At 46.1% G+C, this 18,221-nt stretch overlaps 1 protein-coding gene across 14 annotated transcripts in view; it reads left to right on the forward strand.

The window, feature by feature from the left end:
- Nucleotides 1-6,697: 6,697 nt before the first annotated feature.
- Nucleotides 6,698-18,221, forward strand: part of EP400 (E1A binding protein p400) — a 98,573-nt gene continuing 87,049 nt past the window's right edge. For 13 of the 14 annotated variants that reach the window (XM_064481333.1, XM_064481338.1, XM_064481337.1 and 10 more), the window contains exon 1: nt 6,698-6,807. The gene's annotated coding sequence lies outside the window, so the exon portion shown is untranslated. Of the gene's footprint in view, nt 6,808-7,046; nt 7,066-18,221 lie in introns of those variants that run through there. The other variant, XM_064481334.1, reaches the window with a different exon arrangement.

The raw sequence follows: 18,221 nt of genomic DNA on the forward strand, positions 1-18,221 counted from the left end.
CTTCTTTTATCTTTTTCTCGGTCTTTTCCAAGGGCCTCTGATCGAGAGGGATGAAAGGAGCACTGTGCGCTGTGTTAGCAACAGACCTGGCCCCGCCTGGGCTGGGAACCGGGGACCCTGGCAAGGGCGTGTGCGGGCGCGGGGAGGCCAAGCAGGTGGGACGGCGCCTGCGGGCCGGCAGATGGGCGGAGGCTCGAGCCCAGTGGGAGGCTCTGCTCAGGACTCGCTGTCAAGCTGTCAGGATGGGGCTGGCTGCAAGCAGCAGGAGCCAGGCAGGTGGCACAGGCACACACACAACAGCGCTGCAGTCAGGACAGGTGCAGCAGTCCCCAGCGCAGGAGGCCACGGGCTCCTTCTGTGTCCACCTGGCCCTCTTCAGCAGGCAGCTTTCATCCCGGTCCGTCCATCCCTGGCACTGTCCGTGTTCCAGGCGGGAGGAGTGAGGGCAGAAGGAAGGGGCACGTCGTTGAACACGTCCCTTAGCGAGCTCTCCCGGAAGACCCGCCAGCAGCTTCTTTTCCTCACTGGCCGGAAGTGTGTCCCGTAGCTGTAAGGGAGGCTGGGAAATGCTTTTTATTAAGTGGTGATTTTCTGTCCGCAAGTAAAAGGGGATCACATAGTGGGCTGGCAGTTGGCAAGTCTGCTGCAGAAGGCACGGAGGATTTCATGTGGGGAAGTGGTGTGTGTGTGTTCTGCATGTGTGGACACGTGTGCACGTGTGATGGGCACATACATATGCTCTGTGGTGTGTGTGGCCATGTGTATGCACATGTGGTATGCGAGTGGCTTGTACGTGTGCATTTGTGTGACGTGTGTGATTGTAGGTGATGTGTGTCTGGGCATGTGTGCCTGTGTCATGTATGTGCACATGCTGTGTGTGTTGTGCACACGTGTGCACAGGGGCCCTGGGCAGATCTCTTCCAGGGCCCGTTCCCTTTCAGAGAGCAGATGGGGGGTGGTGGTGACTGGAATCAGGAAGACCGTTCAGGAGACCGGCAGTGATGTGCAGGAGGCCGAGCCAGGTGTGCCTCTGGGTCAGAGAGACGGCAGTGCTTGTTGCTGCCGGGTGGCCTGGAGCTGGGACGGGAGGGTTTAAGGCTCACTTGGGCTTCGGGTTGGATGAACTGATGAGAACAGGATGGGGTGATTGGGAACAGGATGACCTTGAAGTGTTGGGAGTTGGCTTCAGACATGTTAATTTTACCTGTGATAGGACTTTTAAAGTCCCTTTCCAGAGCATAAAGTAACCTAAAAACTGCTGGGACCGTGGGGTTCTCCCCATGGAAGTCTACATGGTCTCGGGTTGAGGGTGAAATCAAGCCACTGTGCTAGACAATTCCCAGTTGTGACTCCAGGTAATGAGTGAGTGACTCATTTAAATCACCTTGGAGGGTCCATGGGTATAAGATATTGTAAATAATACATGTATGTGGAAAAACCAGAGTACAAAAAAAGAGAAGTCGCTGTCCATCCCTAATTCTCAGTTATCTCTCCATAGGCCCCTACTCTTTTTTTTTTTTTTTAATTGAAGCACAGTTAGTTACAATGTGTCAATTTCTGGTGTTCAGCACAATGTCCCAGTCATGCATACACATACATATATTCGTTTTCATACTCTTTTTCATTAAAGGTTCTCACAAGATATTGAATATAGTTCCCTGTGCTATACAGAAGAAATTTTTTTTATCTATTTTTATATATAGTGGCTAACATTTGCAAATCTCAGACTCTCAAATTTATCCCTTCCCACCCCCTTTCCCCCGGTTACTATACGACTGTTTACTATGTCTGAGAGTCTGTTTCTGTTCATTAGTGTATTCTTTTTTACTTTTTGTTTTAGATTCCACATATGAATGATATCATATGGTATTTTTCTTTCTCTTTCTGGGTTACTTCACTTAGAATGACGATCTCCATGTCCATCCACGTTGCTGCAAATGGCATTATTTTATTCTTTTTTATGGTTGAGTAGTATTCCATTGTATTATTTATATATATATATATATTATAATACATAATAAATATACCACACCTTCTTTATCCAGTCATCTGTCAGTGGACATTTAGGTTGTTTCCATGTCTTGGCTATTGTAAATAGTGCTGCTGTGAACATTGGGGTGAATGTATCTTTTCAAATTAGAATTCCCTCCAGATATATGCCCAGGAGTGGGATTGCTGGATCATATGGTAAGTCTATTTTCAGCTTTTGGAGGAATCTCCATACTGTTTTCCATAACGGCTGCAACAAACTTCGTATGCCCCTACTCTTACTTTTTTCTTGTGGCTTTTTCCAAGGAGCTCTGTGCATATATGAGCATGTTTGACCCTTGTCTTCACACAGATGATGACTTTTCTCAATTTAGCATGTCTTTGCAATCACAGAAGTCTGCGTCCTTCTTGCCGGTGGCCCACCGTGTACATGGTCCGTGCTACTCAGTTTGCTGGTGAACATTTGTCGTCTGTGATTTTACATGCGATGAGCATCCCGGTACATCCCTGTCCACACGTGTGAGTGTTCCTGGATGCAGACATGGCGGTGAGATGGGTTTCTAATGCCCTCTGTAGAGGGGGTTGAAGACTGCATCCCTGACAGTATCACATGACAGTGCCTGTCCCCCGACTCTCCACAACGCCGGGGAGCAAATCTTTTCTCAGGGATGGACTCTGACTGGGCCCCTTTCCTCCTCCCTGAGTATGGAAGCCCACTCAGGAAAAAGTTAGAGTCTGGGTCTCAGCTGTCAGCAACTGATACTGACTCTGCTTTAAGCAGAAAAGCACTGTAGCTCCAGATGCGGGAGCCCAGGCGGAGCCTGAGCTGCTCCTCCCTTCTCCACCCCAGTCCTCCTGGCCGAGCGAAGGGCTCAGCTGTTCCCGCCTTCCCAGTGGCCCGGCAGATCCCCATGCTGGCCAAGTGAGACGTGCGAGGAATCAGCCGTCTGGGAGAATGGTGGGAAAATCATTTAAGCAGGTTTTTTTTTTTTTTTTAATGGAGGTGCTGGGGATTGAATCCAGGACCTCATGCATGCTGTAACAGCTGATTCACAATTTTTAAAGGTTACATTTAAGCAGTTGTTTTTGGTTTTCTTTTGTTTTTATTATTGTATTTTGTTCTATTTATTTATTAGTTTTTAATTAAAGTATAGTTGGTTTACAATTTGTATTAATTTCTGGTGTACAGTATAGTGATTTAGTTATACATACATTTGTATATATTCCTTTTTGTATTTTTCATTATAGGCTAATACAAGGTAGTGAATAGTTCCCTGTGCTCCACAGCAGGGCCTTACTGTTTATCTATTTTGTATATAGTAGAGTGTATCTGCAAATCTGGAACTCCTAATTTATCCCTCCACCCCCACCCTTTCCATGTGAGCAGTTCTGATCTGTGTGTATTGAAACTGAACTTAGAAAGGATCCAAGAGGGAAGATGTCACAATCTGGAAACAGAAACCACTCTGCATATTCAGTTGGGCAGACATTTTCTATGGGAAATTTGGGGCTTACGAATTGTTGGAGGCACTGAAGGACCTGGTTCGGACTGGGTCTCCTGGATGACTCCCAGAACAATACAGAACTGACCCATCAAGGCGCCTCCTGTTTCTGACGCAGCCTCTGGAGCCAAGAGGGATGGGAGGACCCCTCTAACGGCCCCACACCTGGAGCTGTGTGACACGCAGCCTGGAGCCCTGGCCCAGGGTGAGGACTTCAGGTCAAGAAGCCACCCAGCTCTGGACCTCTCTGACAGGAGAGACTCAAATCTGTCAACCCTGCTTGCGGACAGCAGGTGCAGACAGGAGCAGCAGGAGGGAGGACGCCACCTGCCTTGCACCCCGAGCCTTGCGCAGATGAGCAAGTGGGAGGGCCTAGGTCTCAGCTGGGACTCTGACCTCCAAGGAGGCTGGTAGACATCGTTTTTAACTTTCCAACTTATCAAGCCTACTTCGATGGAATGAAGGTTGATAGACACCCCCCTACGACACTGCTGGTGGGACTGTAGTTTGGTGTTGCCACTATGGAGAACAGTATGGAGGTTCCTTAAAAAACTAAAAATAGAGTTATCATATGATCAAGCAATCCCACTCCCAGGTATATATCAGAAAAAGATGAAAACTCTACTTTGAAAAGATACATGCACCTCAGTGTTCATAGCAGCACTGCTTACAATAGCCAGGACATGGAAGCTACCTACGTGTCCATCAGTAGATGACTGGATAAAGAAGATGTGGTGTATATACACAATGGAATACTACTCAGCCATAAAAAAGAATGAAATAGTGCCATTTGCAGTAACATGGATGAACCTAGAGATTATCATACTAAGTGAAGTAAGTCAAACAGAGAAAGACCAATATCATATGATATCATGTATATGTGGAATCTAAAAAAATGACACAAATGAACTTATTTACAAAACAGAAACAGACTCACAGACATAGAAAACAAACTATGGTTACCAAAGGGGAAAGGGGGTGGGGAGGGATAAATTAGGAGTTTGGGATGAGCAGATACAAACTACTGTATATAAAACAGATAAGCAACAAGAACCAACTGTACAGCACAGGGAACTATATTCAATATCTTATACTAACCTATAATGGAAAAGAATCTGAAAAGGAATACATACACATACATACGTATACCTGAATCACTTTGCTGTACACTTGAAACATTTTAAATCAACTATACTTTAATTTTTTTTTAAAAAGAGCCGCATTTTCAGCACTTAGAAACATGAAATCACTCCCCTCTTTTATCCACCTAATCTTATCCCCTTCCAGCTGCCCTTGTCTCATCTCTTTTATAGCCATGTTTTTTTCTTTTTAAAATGTTCAGTGTGTTTAACATCAGAGAGATCATTTGCGTCTGCATTTTGCTGAGGAATTGATCACTTTATCCTGTATTTTTTTTTTAATTTTTAAAAAATTTTATGCAAGTTAGTTTTTAAAAAAAATTTTAATGGTAGTACTGGGGATTCAACCCGGGACCTCACACATGCTAAGCATGCCCTCTACCACTGAGCTATGACTCACCCCTCATTTCTTTTTTTTAATGGATTTTTGAGATATGACACACACACCACAAAACTTATCCTTTCAAAGTGCACAGTTCAGTGGTGTTCAGTAAGTTCAAAAAGTTGTGCAACCATCAGCCCTACCTAATTTCACGGTTTCACAAACCTCAAAGGGAAATCCCACATCCAGCTGCAGTCACCCGACCCCTGACCCCTGGAAACCACTCATCTACTTCCCATCTCAGTGGATTTGCATGTTCTGTACATTTTATATAAATGGAATATGATATGTGGCCATATGATATCTGGCTTCTCTCGACTAAGTGTAATGTTTTTGAAGTTCTTCTATGTTGTAGCCTGTGTCAATATTTCATCCTTCCTTTTTTGGGTGAGTAATATTCCATTAGATGTAAGCCATCAGTTGATGGATATTTGGGTTGTTTCCATTTCTTGGGAATTATGAATAATGCTTCTAAGAATATTTTCACACGCATTTTTGTGTGGATATGTGTTTTAAATTCTCTTGGGTATTTGCTTAGGAGTGGAATTCCTGGGTCATGTTAAGTCTTAGCTTTTTTTGGAGAACTGCCAAACCATTTTTCAAAGTGGCTGCGTCATTTAAAATTCCTACCAGCAGTGTCTGAGGGTTCAGATTTCGCCACATTCTTGTCAACACTTACTGACTTTTTGATTCAAGCCATCCTAGTGGTTTTTGGGTTTTATTTCCCTGATCCCTAATGATGTTGAACATCTTTTCATGTGTTTGTACATCTTCTGTTGAGGCATGTATTCAAGTCCTTTGCCCATTTAAAAACTAGTTGTCTTTTAACACTTTTTACAATTTTTATTATATTTTATTTTTAATTGAATTACAGCTACAATGTGTCAATTTCTGCTGTACAGCACAATGTCCCAGTCGTGCATACACATACAAATTGTCTTTTAACTCTTGAATTGTAAGTTCTTTATATGGTATGATTCATAAATATTTTCTCTCATTCTGTGGGTTGCCTTTTCTTAATGGTGTCATTTGAAGCACAGAAGTTTTTAATTTTGGTGATATCCAACGTATCTGATTTTTCCTTTGTTACTTGTGCTTTTGGTGTCATGTGCGTTTTCCTCTGAGAGTTTGGTCATTTCTGCGCTCACACTTAGGGCTTGGGTCCATTTGGAGCTCACCTTTGCATGTAGTGCGAGGTTGGGGTCCAAACCCGGTGTTCACAGGTGGAGGCCGGTTTCCAGCACCATCTGCTGGAAAGCCCAGCTGATTTGAGGGATGCGGTCCTCCGCCCTCCGCCCCCTTTCTGCGCCGCTTGCTCCCCTCTCGGCCCCAGCAGGGAGCCTCCCCCGCCCCCCCGCCCCGGCGGGGTCCCTTCCCCCCCCGCAGACCCCTGCTCGGCCGGCCCGCCCCCCCGCCAGGGCGTCCGCAGGCATCCCAGCGCCGGGGTCCTGAGGCCCCCTCCCCGGGCTCACAGCCGGCGCTCGACAGGCGCTCCCGCGGAGGCATCTCAGCAGGTGCCCCGGTCCGGCGCATACTCCACTCTCCGCAAACCTGGCGCGGGTCCGCCGCCGGCCCGTAGGCCCGCGCCCTCGCCCCGCCTCTCTAGCCCTCCGGGCCGTCTCGACGCCTCCCGCCCCGCCGACGTCTGCGGGCGCCGGGCGCGCGTCCCTTCCGGCTCGCCGTAGCGGCGCGCCGCCGCTTCCTCCGCCCGGGCCCCGGATGTGTCGAGCGGAACGGCGCCGCCTGCACCCGGACGCAGCCCAGCCCAACGCGGAGGAGCGCGGCCCAGGCCCCGGTAGGTGTGGGCGCGGCGGGGACGCGGGGCGGGGTCGCGGGGCCCGCGCCCCGGCCTGGGCCCTCCCTGGAGCACCGGGGCGCGGCGCGGAGCGCCGGAGGGAGGCCCCGCGAGGCTCCGGCTGTGGGCGAGACTGGCCCGGCGCGGGGCCCGGCGCGTCGTGACGGGGGCCGGCGGCGGGCGGCGCTGCGGGCGCCGGCTCCTCCCGGTGAGCAGGCGCTGGGCCGCGGGCGCCTCGCGTCGCCGCCCCTGCGCGCGGTGAGTCGGCTGTGGGCCCGGGGCTTCCTTGTGATTGGCCTCCCGGCTTCCGCGGACGGGGAGCCCCGCCGCGTTGCTTCTCGGCGCGAGGTGGTCGCTCGCAGCTGTGGGAGAGGGTGCGGAGGGAAGCTGACTCGCCCGACTCGCCCGCGGGGCACGCTGGGGCGCGGCCCGGCCGTCGCGAGGTTCCGGTCTCCAGCTCCCTCGCAGCCCGCCTGCAGCCCCGGACGGCTCAGCCCGCTCCGCCCGGCCTTGGCGCTGCCCTTCCCTCCGCCCGGGACGCGTTCCCGTAGAGCTGCGGCCCTCGTCCCTGCTGAGACGCCACCTCGTCGGTCAGAAAAACAACAGCGAGATGCTAGTAGTGCTTATCCTGGGGGTTGCGAGTTTTATTCTCTTCATTGTTTTGTATCTTCTGTTGATATATTTTTAAACTTTTTTGTTTTCTAAAAAAATTATTATTATTGTCATTTTACTCTTTTTTTGGAGGGGGAGGTAATTAGGGTTGTTTGCTTGTTTGTTTATAATGGAGGGACTGGGGATTGAGCCCAGGACCTCATGCATGCTAAACACGCTCTGTACCACTGAGCTATATACTCTCCCCGTTCTGTTAATATTTTTTTACGTGACAGGTACAATAAAATGGTTTTGGTAACTTTTTTTAGGGGAGTCAATGAAATATAAATATGCTCCTGAATGGTTGGGAGAAAAATGTAAAAAATGTATTTAAAAAGTCTTAACTTGTTCCACCCCAAGATAAGCACAATTAGCAGTTTCTTTGTGGCCCTTTTTTCTTTCTATGTAATTCTTTTTTTGATAATTGGGATTGCATAATGTAACTTTTATATGCTTTTAAAAACACGTAGGTAGCGTGATCAGGTGCCTTTCCGTCCTCCACAGTGATAGCTGTTAGTGCTGTAGTATGTGTGAACCATTATTTCTTGCCTTTTCCACGCCATGGCTTCCAGCTTATCTTCTCTCCAGAATATTCTTCCTCATCAACAGCCAGCCCCTCCAGCTATTTCTACCTTTTCCAGGTCTCAGCTTCCTTTTATACTGGAGGTAGGAGTTAGGAACAGTGGCGTGCTCCCTGTCACCATTTCCTCTCCTCCTTGCTCTTGAATCAGCCTCAGCTGAGCTTTTGGTCCCACCTGTACTGTGAAACAGCTTCTCTTGGGGTTAGGTGCCGCCATATTGCCACGTCCCCCTGTTAGCAGCCTTTGACCGGGCTGCCCATGGCTTCCTTGAGTCACTGTCTCTCCGTGGCAGTGAGACACAGCTCTGTTGGTTCTCCTGTTGCTTTGCTGGCTTCTACCCCCGTGTCCTTGCTGGTTTCTTCTCATCTCCCTGACGTATAAATGCTAAAATGCCTTGGGGTGATCCCCCTCCTCATTGGTCTGCACACTTGGGCGATCTCATCCTGGGTCATGACTGTTGGAGGAATGTCTTGAATGTGTATTTCCTGGCTGGATCTTCCCTTTCCAAACAGTCACTTTTACTTGATTGAAACCTGCTTCTACACTGTTGGCGTCTCAGTCGGAGGCAGCTCCATTACTCCTGTTGCTCAGGTCAGAACTCCTTGTGTGATCTCTGTTTCTTCCACATCCTGCATTAGATTGGTCAGCACTTTAAAAATCGATCTGAGTGCTGACTGCTTCTCCTGCCCTCTTGCCTACAGTTGTTCAAGCCCCCCATGTCATCTCGCCTGGGTTATTCCAGTGACCTGCTTTCTGCTCACCTAAGTGGCTCTGCAGGTGACTCTCAGCACAGATCCGGGTGGTGCCCTCCGTGGTTTCTCATCTCCCTCAGAAAATAAGCCAGTCCTTAAGGGAGTTTATGAAGCCCCTTGTACCCAGGTCCCTGCTGCCCCTGTGACCTCGTGTCCCGACACCCCTGCTCCCTGGCTCCAGCCACACTCCGCTCAGGGCTTGCTCACATGTCGGCTCTGCCTGGAACATCGGGTCCCTACATACCACAGGCCTGCCTCTCAGTCGGTCAGTTCTCTTCAGAAGTTTCCAATTCAGAGAGTCTTCTGTTTAACCCAGCACCTCGCCCGCTCACCCACGGGCTCCATCCCTTACCCTGAGCTTCGCCGTCGTGCTCACGGTCTGGCACCTACTGCTTTGTTCATTGCCTGCTGCCCATCTTGGGGCAGGAACTGCGCTTTGTTCACGCTTGTGCACACAGTCTTTCAGATAGTGTCTGATGGAGTCAGTGCCTCATAAATACTGTTGAGTAAGTAAATCAACAAACAGGTTCTTTCCTAAAGCAGGTGGATTTGGTAGGACCTAGGCATACAGGGGTAGTTAAAACTACAGGGGAAGCTGAGGAGCAGACTTCACATGCAGTGCGTTAGAGGAGGGAGGTTGCCTTTTCTAGGCTCACACACGGGGTGAAGTTTGTTGTGGACTTCGGGTTTCGTAGGTAGAAGTGAAGAGAAGGGAGTCAAGCTGGGGATGAGCACTTGAGGCCATTCAAGGAGGGATTCAGCTACCAGACTGCATTCATGGGGCCCCCTGCGAAGTTGGACATCCTGCAGGGGCAGCGTGGTGTCTCTTCACGTGGGCCATTCACAGGATCTGTCCATCTTGTTTCCTGGCAGTGAATTCTCGTATTGATGCTATCTCTGCCAACCCCCCCCCCCCCATCCAGAGAGGTCTGCAGATCCCCCTGGGGTTCCCCATTCCCAGTGCGGTGGCAGTGAGCGCTTGGCGGGTCTGCTTTCTCCCTCTGCAAAGGCAAGCAGCTGACTGTGGCTGCAACCTGCGGCCAGTTGAGCCTCTTTTTCCAGGTGAGGGGCGTCTCCCTCTGGAGCCTGGCTCTGCTCCGTAGCCGCCAGGAGGGGCTGGAGTGCTCACTGCCCGTAGAGCAGAGCATCCCTTGGGCCTGTCATCTCAGCCTCGCCCCATCTGTGGTTTCTGCTTTATTTCTAATCAGCGGAATTTTTTGTCTTGTTTTAATGCATTATTATATTGTAGAAATTAATTCAAAAAATCATTTTATGTTCTGAGTGGAAGGGAAGGTCTTTAAGTATCCTCACTTTACTATTTTACCTTTTATGTAGTTTTCATTTTTTTTTTTTTTTTTTTGGTGTAGAATTCGGAGAACTTTGACAGTTGTGTGATTTCCCCGATGGTCAGGGTGCAGAATAGTTCCTCCCTCCCAGCTATTCCCTTGCGCTGCCAGCCTGCAGCCAGCTCCTCCCGCAGCCCTTGGCAGCCTTGCCCTCTGTGTGTGTCTGGCTTCCCCAGGATGTCAGTGAAAGGCACTCACACAGGGTTGGAGCCTTTTGAGTCTGGCTTCTTCCACTGAGCGTAATGCATTTGACATTAGTCCAGGGTGCTGCGTGTACCAGGGGTTTGTCTCTCTTTGTGGAGTGGTAGTCCGCAGTGTGGACAGAGCACAGGTTAACATTCACCTGTTGAAGGGCATTTGGATCGTCGCCAGTCTTAATACAAGTAATTGCACGACCGTCAAACAGTGCAGAAGTGCCCAGAGGGCGGTGGGGTCCTCTTTGCCCTTTCTCCTCGTTCTTGGCTTCCCCCAGCTGCCTGGTTCAGTAGCCGTTTTTCCAGGTCTCTTTCTACACACTAGAGCCTGCATTCTCCGTGAGAATGATATTTCCCGTGAGGGGCCAGAACTGGCTCTTGGGAGGAGGGTGAAGTATCAGACACGACGGTGGTTTGTGGCCTCCCGCAGGGTCATAGGGCATCACGGGTGAACTGTCCTGCTGTGGTAGTAAGATTTCACGGGGGGGTGGCTAGGAGAGAAAGGCCTAAGTGGACTTCTTAGGGGACGATGGGGAAGATAGCTGAGCAGCAGCAGCAGAATGATGAATTGGCGTTTGTAACTTTGCTGCCTGGTGTTTGAGAAAGCACCTCTTCGGTTTGTGGTAGGTGCTCTTCTCGCGCCGAGGCGGACCCCACCTGCTGTAGTACGGGGCCTTGGTCTCTCAGGCTAAGGACCCCCCCCCCCCCCAACTGCCGTGATGTTCAGCTTGTGGCACCGGAGCCTGTTAAACTGCAAGGCCTCCTGGGAGCTTGTGTCTGGGCTTCCCTGTCTCTGCACGGCGGACCCCGACAGGTCGGCTCTGTACAGCACGCGGTGTCGCGCGTCCAGCACAGCACTTAGACTCAGGCTGTTTTATGTCATTTGGAAATTAGGCATTTTAGGAACTAGTGAGTAGGAACTAGTACAGAGCCTTCATAATCTGCTCTGAGGTGGGAGAAGAATGAACCTTTTGTTAGGAAATAGAATCTTTAGTGCAGTCCTTTATTTGTTAAGTGACATCTGGTGTTGCCATCTTATGTAGATGGTTACATTCTACTGTGAAGAATTTCAACGATACATGAAGATTGAAATAACTTTATAGTAAACACCTGTATACCCACCCCCTAGCCTTCTGCTGTACCTGCTTCATCCGTCCATCCATCTTTTAAAAATTTTGGGTAGCATTTCAAGGTAAGTGAAAGCATAGTTTTTAATGTATTTAAGCTTTTTTTTTTTTTTTTTTAACTCCCTGTGGCAGAGGTGGCTGGTCTGTTTCTTAGGGTCTGTCACAGTACTTGGAACAACACAGAGACCGCGTATTTATTTATTTTTATTTATTTTTGCAGGGAGGAGGTAATTAGTTTTATTTATTTATTCGATTTTTCGGTGGAGATACTGGGGATTGAACCCAGGACCTCAGGCACGCTAGGCGTGTGCTCTACCACTTGAGATATACCCTCCCCCCAAAGACCACTTACGAAGCGACTTGAGTATAAGTTACCAGAGAGCATTCTCTGCGGAGGGACGTCCTGGAGGATGGCCGTGCTTTTTTGGGAGAAGAGGGAGGTTTCATGTGGCTAGACACGGGGTGTTTAGGGATGAAGGTTCTCATGGCCTGGCTGCCGCTGCTCTGCTGGTGGAGTGGTCTCCGCCCCGCCTTGGCTCTCCTGGAGCTGCTTTCTCACAGACCTGAAACAGTGGTGGTGTCTGGATCTCGTGGTCCTCAGACTGCACCTGGCCATCGCTGAGCACATTTTAGCCACGCAGAGGCCCGCTCTGTGCGGACTGCTGGGGACGCCACTCAGGCGGTGCCCTGAGCATTGCCCTCAACCCTCCTGTGCCCGTTACCAGGCCTGCCAGTCTCAACCGTGCTGGTTTTCAGGAGTCTCAGTGTGTGTGCATCTGTCTGGGGAGAGTCCAGTTTGAAAGGAGAAGCTCTACATAGTCTTACTTTGATTTGTTGCTAGTCCACTCAGTAACTTTAGTTTGAAACACAGATAATGTTAAACGAGGGCTTGACTGAATTTTTCCAAAGACAGAGATAAAACAGCCGAGACCACTGTCCTGAAATTTCCTAGCTCCTCTGTCCCTAGACTGCATCACGGCCCCGGCCGAGGCTGTGTGTGCTGCTGCGTGTTCCGTAGAGTTCTCTGACCCTGGGTTCCTCCGCTCTACTGGGACGTAACTGCTTTCAGGCCATTTCAGGAAGCAGAATTAGGAAATGTGTTACAAGGAAAAACTCATGTATCGATATGACTCCTAGTTCTTATCCAGCACCATGGGGCTGATCCGTGTCCTTCCTTCTCTGTTCCTTTGGTGATTATGTTGTCCTTTCCAGAGTCAGATTTGTTTCTGTTTATATTCAGTTTTAGGAAGTTCTTCATCCTTACTGATTTAATTTTGCTTTTTGAATATGTAACCCTTTAACATGATTCTCAAAGTCACACTGATACGAGATGGTGTGCTCAGAAGCGCCTTTCACTGTCCACCAGTCTGCTTGCACCCGCCCCCTGTGGGTCACCCCCACATGCATTTCTGGCGTATCCTTCCTGGATTTCTTTTTGGCAAAAGTAAGCAGATATTTACGGGGTGTTACTGCTTCCAGACTCTTTTGGTGGACATAACTAAGAAATATATTTGTTAAGAAAAAAATGTATGTGCAGATATGTATGTATCTGCTTGCTGTTTTTATTGAAGTGTAATTGACATACATTATGTTAGTTTCAGGTGTACAAAATAACGATTTCACATTTGTATACAGTGCAGGATGGTCACCACAACAAGTCTGGTTACAGTCTATCACCATACAGAGTTACAAATTTTTTTCCTTGTTATGAGAACTTTCAAGATTTCCTCTTTCAGCAACTTTCAAATCTGCAGTACTGTAGTATGGACTGTAGTCACCATGCTCCACACCCCCATGACTTAATCATTTTCTAACTGGAAGTCTGTACCTTTTGATCCCTTAACCCATGTAGCCAACTGCCCAGTCCTCGTCCCCTCTGGCAGCCACCAGTTTGTTCTCTGTATCTGTGAGTTTTGTTTTGTTTTGTTTAGATTTCATATATGAGTGAGATCATATGGTATTTATTTCTTGTCTGATTTATTTAACTTAGCATAATACTTTCAAGGTCCATCCGGTGTTGTGGCAAATGGCAGGATTCCATTCTTTTTTTCTTTGTGTGTGTGTGTGTGTGTATATATATATAGTCAGTTTACAATATTGTGTCAATTTCTGGTGTACAGCACAATGCCTCAGTCATATATGAACATGCAAATGTTCTCATATTCTTTCTCACCATAACTTACTGCAAGATACTGAATATAATTCCCTGCACTATACAGCATGGAACTTGTTGCTTTTTTTTGCTTCACTCTTTTTTATGTCTGAGTAATACTCCATTTTAAATACATCATGTCTTTATTCATTTATTCATTCATGATGGGCACTTAGGTTGCTTCCGTATCTTAACTATTGTAAATAATGCTGTGTATGAACATAGGGGTGCGTATATCTTTTCAAATTAGTGATTTTGTTTTCTTCTTTTTAGATAAAGTGGGATTGCTTGGTCATATGGCAGTTCTATTTTTAACTTTTTTGAGGAGCCTCCATACTGTTTTCCATAGTGGCTGCACCACCAGAAGTGCGTGAGGGCTCCCTTTCTCCACATCCTCGCTTGTTATTTGTTGTCTTTCTCATGATAGCCATTCTGACAGGTGTGAAGTGGTATCTCATTGTGGTTTGATTTGTGTTTCTCTGACGATTGGTGATGCTGAGTGTCTTTTCTAGTGTCTGTTGGCCACCTGTGCCTTCTTTGGAAAAATGTCTCTTCAGATCCTGTCACTTTGTAAATTGGATTCTTTTTGATATTGAGCTGCATGAGATCTTTATGTATTTTAGATATTAACCCCTTATCAAATACGTGATTTGCAGATGTCTTCCCCCGTTCCGTAGGCTGGCTGTTTATTTTGATTATGGTCTTCTTCGCTGTGCAGGGCTTCTAAGTTCGGCGTCTCCCATTTGTTTGTTTTTGCTTTTGTTGCCATTGCCTTTGGAGTCAGGTCAAAAAAAAGAAAAAAATCTTCAAGAGTGATGCCAAGAAGCTTAATTGCCTGTGCTTTCTTCTAGTAGTTTTGAGTTAATTTTTGTGTATGGTGTAAAATAGTGGTCTTTGCATGTGGCTGTCTGGTTTTCCCAACACCATTTATTGAAGAGGCTGTCTTTTCCCCCATAGTTCATGCCTCCTTTGACGTAAATTAATTGACTGTATATGCGTGGCTTTATTCCTTGGTTCTCTGTTCTGTTCCACTGACCTATATAGGTTTGTGTTTATACCAATAACAGACTGTTGTGATTACTGACACTTTGTAATGTAGTTTGAAATCAGGGAGCTTGAGGCCTCTAGTGTTGTTCCTTCTCAAGATCACTGTGTCTGTTCATGATATATTATGGTTCCATACAAATTTTTAAATTGTTCTGTTTTTGTGAAAAATGTCATTGGGATTTTGATAAGGATTGCATTGAATCTGTAGATTACGTTAGGTAGTATGGACATTTTAGCAATATTAATTTCATATTAATCTATGCGTGCAGACTGCCTTTCCATTTATTTGTGTAGTCATCTGTTTCTTTCATCAGTGTTGTGTCTTACAGTTCTCAGTGTACAGGTCTTTGACCTCCTTGGCCAGGAAATTCCAGAGTATTTTATTCTGTTTGATGCAGTTGTAAATGGGATTGTTTTCTTAATTTCCCTGATAGTTCTTAGTATGTGAAAATGCAACAGACTTTGCATTTTGACTTTGTGTTTTGTATTTTGATTTGATTTTGTATCTTGCAACTTTATTGAATTCATTTATTAACTCTAATAGTTTTTTTTGGTGGAGTCTTGAGGGTTTTCTGTATATAATATGTTGTCTGAAAATAATGACAGTTTTACTTCTTTCCAATTTGAATGCCTTTTATTTATTTTTTAAATTAAATTTTTTTTGGTGGGGGAGGAGGTAATTAGGCTCATTTATATATTTATTTATTTATTTATTATTATTTTTTAATGGAGGTACTGGGAATTGAACCCAGGACCCTGTGCATGCTAAGCATGCACTTCACTACTGAGCTATACCCTCCCCACCTGGATGCCTTTTATTCCTTTTTCCTGTCTAATTGCTCTGGTTAGGGCTTCCAATAGTATGTTGGATAAAAGTGGCAGGAGTAGGTGGGTACCTTATGTTGTTCCCGATCTTAGGGGAAATGCTTTCAGCTTTTCACTGTTGAATGTGATGTTAGCTTGTCATATGTGGCCTTTAGTATGTAGAGGTATGTTCCTCTGTACCCACTTTGTTTTTTGAGTTCTTATTCTAAATGGACGTTGAATTTTGTCGAATGTTTTCCCTGCATCTATTGAGATGACTATATGATTTTTCTTCATTTTGTTAATGTGGTTTATCACATTGGTTGATTTGTGGATGTTGAACCTTCCTTGCACCCCTGGAATAAATCCCAGTTGATCATGGTTTATTATCCTTTTAATGTGCTGTTGAGTTCAGTTTGCTAGTATTTTGCTGAGGATTTTTGCATCTATGTTGATCTGGGATATTAACCTATAATTTTCTTTTTTTGTGGTGTCTTTGTCTGGTTTTGATATCAGTAATGCTGGCCTTGTGAAATGAATTTGGGAGTGTTGCCTCCTCTTCATTTTTTGGGAAGAGTTTGGGAAGGATATGCATTGAATCTTCTTTGAATGTTTGGTAGAATTCACCAGTGAAGCCGTCCAGGACTTTTGTTTGTTGGGACATATCGCTTTGCTTTTGGAAAAAGAATGCAGGAAAGATACCTCTATCCATGCATCAGTCCACCTGTCTGTCTCTCTTCCCCCTTTCTTATACAAACTTATTGCCCCGTATGTAGTCTTTTGCACTTTGCTTTTTTGACTTAACAGTATATGTTCTGGAAATTGCTTTACACCGTTTCATGAGGTCTCCCTCTTTTTTCATACAGCTATGCAGCACTCCATTAAAGTGAATGTACCATAACACAGTTAGCCAGTCTCTGAAATATTTTGGGCATGTCTCTAATTTCCAGTACTTTGCATTTACGAGTAACGCCACAGTGAATAACTCTGTGCTATGTGTTTTCATTTTGGAGTTGGATATTCATGGTGAATTTGTCGTGGGACTGCTGGGAACAAGGGTAAGAGCCTGTGTGGTTTGTTAAATGGTGCCGTTTGTAGGGCTGGACAGCTTATACCCTGCAGCAGAGCTAAGTGGCCTGGCTCCCTACAGCCTCACCAACAGCTGTCTGGCTTTTGGATTTTGTGTGGCTGATAGATGAGAAGTCATAGTTCAGCTTAGTTTTTATTTGCATTTCTTTTATTATGAGTGATGGATTTATAAGTGAATATGCTTGAAAAATTCAGCTTCAAGTCTTGGAGTTTCGTTTTGTTTTACTAATTTTTGCAATAGGAAACCCCATTTCGTTAACATAGGCTAGGAGTGAGTGAATTGAATCAAATGTTTAGTTCGTTACTCGTGAGCTGCCTTGAAGAGATATGCTCAGGGTTTTGGTGGATTGGGTTGTTTGGCTCTCTTTGATTTGTGAGAATTCTTAAGAATGGATAAGCCTTTTGTCATATATGCTTCAAACATTTTTTATCTCAGTTTTTTATTGCAATGTTTCTCTTTAGTAAAATTTTCAATTATTGTATTTTAAAAATAAATATTGTTTCTAGGTTTTATGCCATATTTAGGAAACTCTTCTTCACTGCTGGGTTATAAAAATATTCTCGTATGTTTTAAAAATATTTTTATGGCTTGATTCCCCTCCCCTCCGAATAATTTTTGAGAATGGTGTGAGGTGTGGGGGTGGGCAGAGCTCAGGGGGTTAGAGCTGACCGTTATTTTTCTAAATGGATTGAGCTAAGAAAGTTTGAATTTTAATTCTCTAGCATCACAGAACGCTGTTAAGAATTTAGTAATGCTTTAAAATGACTTTTTTTTTGGTGTGTGTGTTGGCTGTTGAAGTTCACTTTTATTTCCATATGCATTTTTACCAAAATAGTAATGGGATTTTTCAGGGAATTATGTTAAATCATTACATAAATTTGGGGGAAATGGACAATGCTACATGTCCCTATTAATGACATTGGTATAAAGTTCTTTTCGTTTGCTCTTCTTTAAATTCTTTTAAAATGACTTTTTATTTAAAAAAATCTCAGCAGCGGTCAGAAAGCCTTAGTCTTGGAAAAAACATCTGTCGGTGGGAGGCATTTTTCTCTTTGGTCTGCAGATCTTGATGAGGCACAGATTTGTGGATGCCGCAGAACCCTGAGAGGCCCCCTGGGTGAACCGCTGCCGGAGGTGGCGGGGACGCAGGGACAGGTGTGTTAGCGTAGTCTTGTTTCTTAAGGCAGAGAATTGCCGGGGTTTGTGTGATGGGCTGGAGTGGAGCGTGTGGAGTGTCTTCTATTACATGGTGTTTTCTTTTTTTTCCTGGTTGAAATGTAGTTGTGCAATGTTACGTTAGTTTCAGGTGTGCTGGTGACTTGACCCGTGCACATGTTATGAAGTGATCGCCGTGATAAGTCCAGTATCTTTCTGTCCCCATGCAGAGTTATTACAATACTGTTGCCATGTTCCTTATGCTGTGTATTACTTCCCGTGACTGACTGACCACGTGACTGGAGGTCTGCACCTTTCAATCTCCTTCACCCATTTCGCCCGCCTCCCGCCCCTCCCTTCCAGTATTCTGTATCCATGAGTCTCTCTTCGTTTATTGTTCTTTATGTGCTGGACCAGCCAAGATGAGCCTGAGTCTCACAGTTAACAGGTATGCTCCAGATGCCAGGGCTTCCCGCGCGAGGGCGGAGTGCCCACCACAAGTCTCTGCAGTTAGC

The sequence above is a fragment of the Camelus dromedarius genome, chromosome 31 (assembly GCF_036321535.1).
Source record: "Camelus dromedarius isolate mCamDro1 chromosome 31, mCamDro1.pat, whole genome shotgun sequence".
In the NCBI taxonomy this organism is placed as follows: Eukaryota; Metazoa; Chordata; class Mammalia; order Artiodactyla; family Camelidae; genus Camelus; species Camelus dromedarius.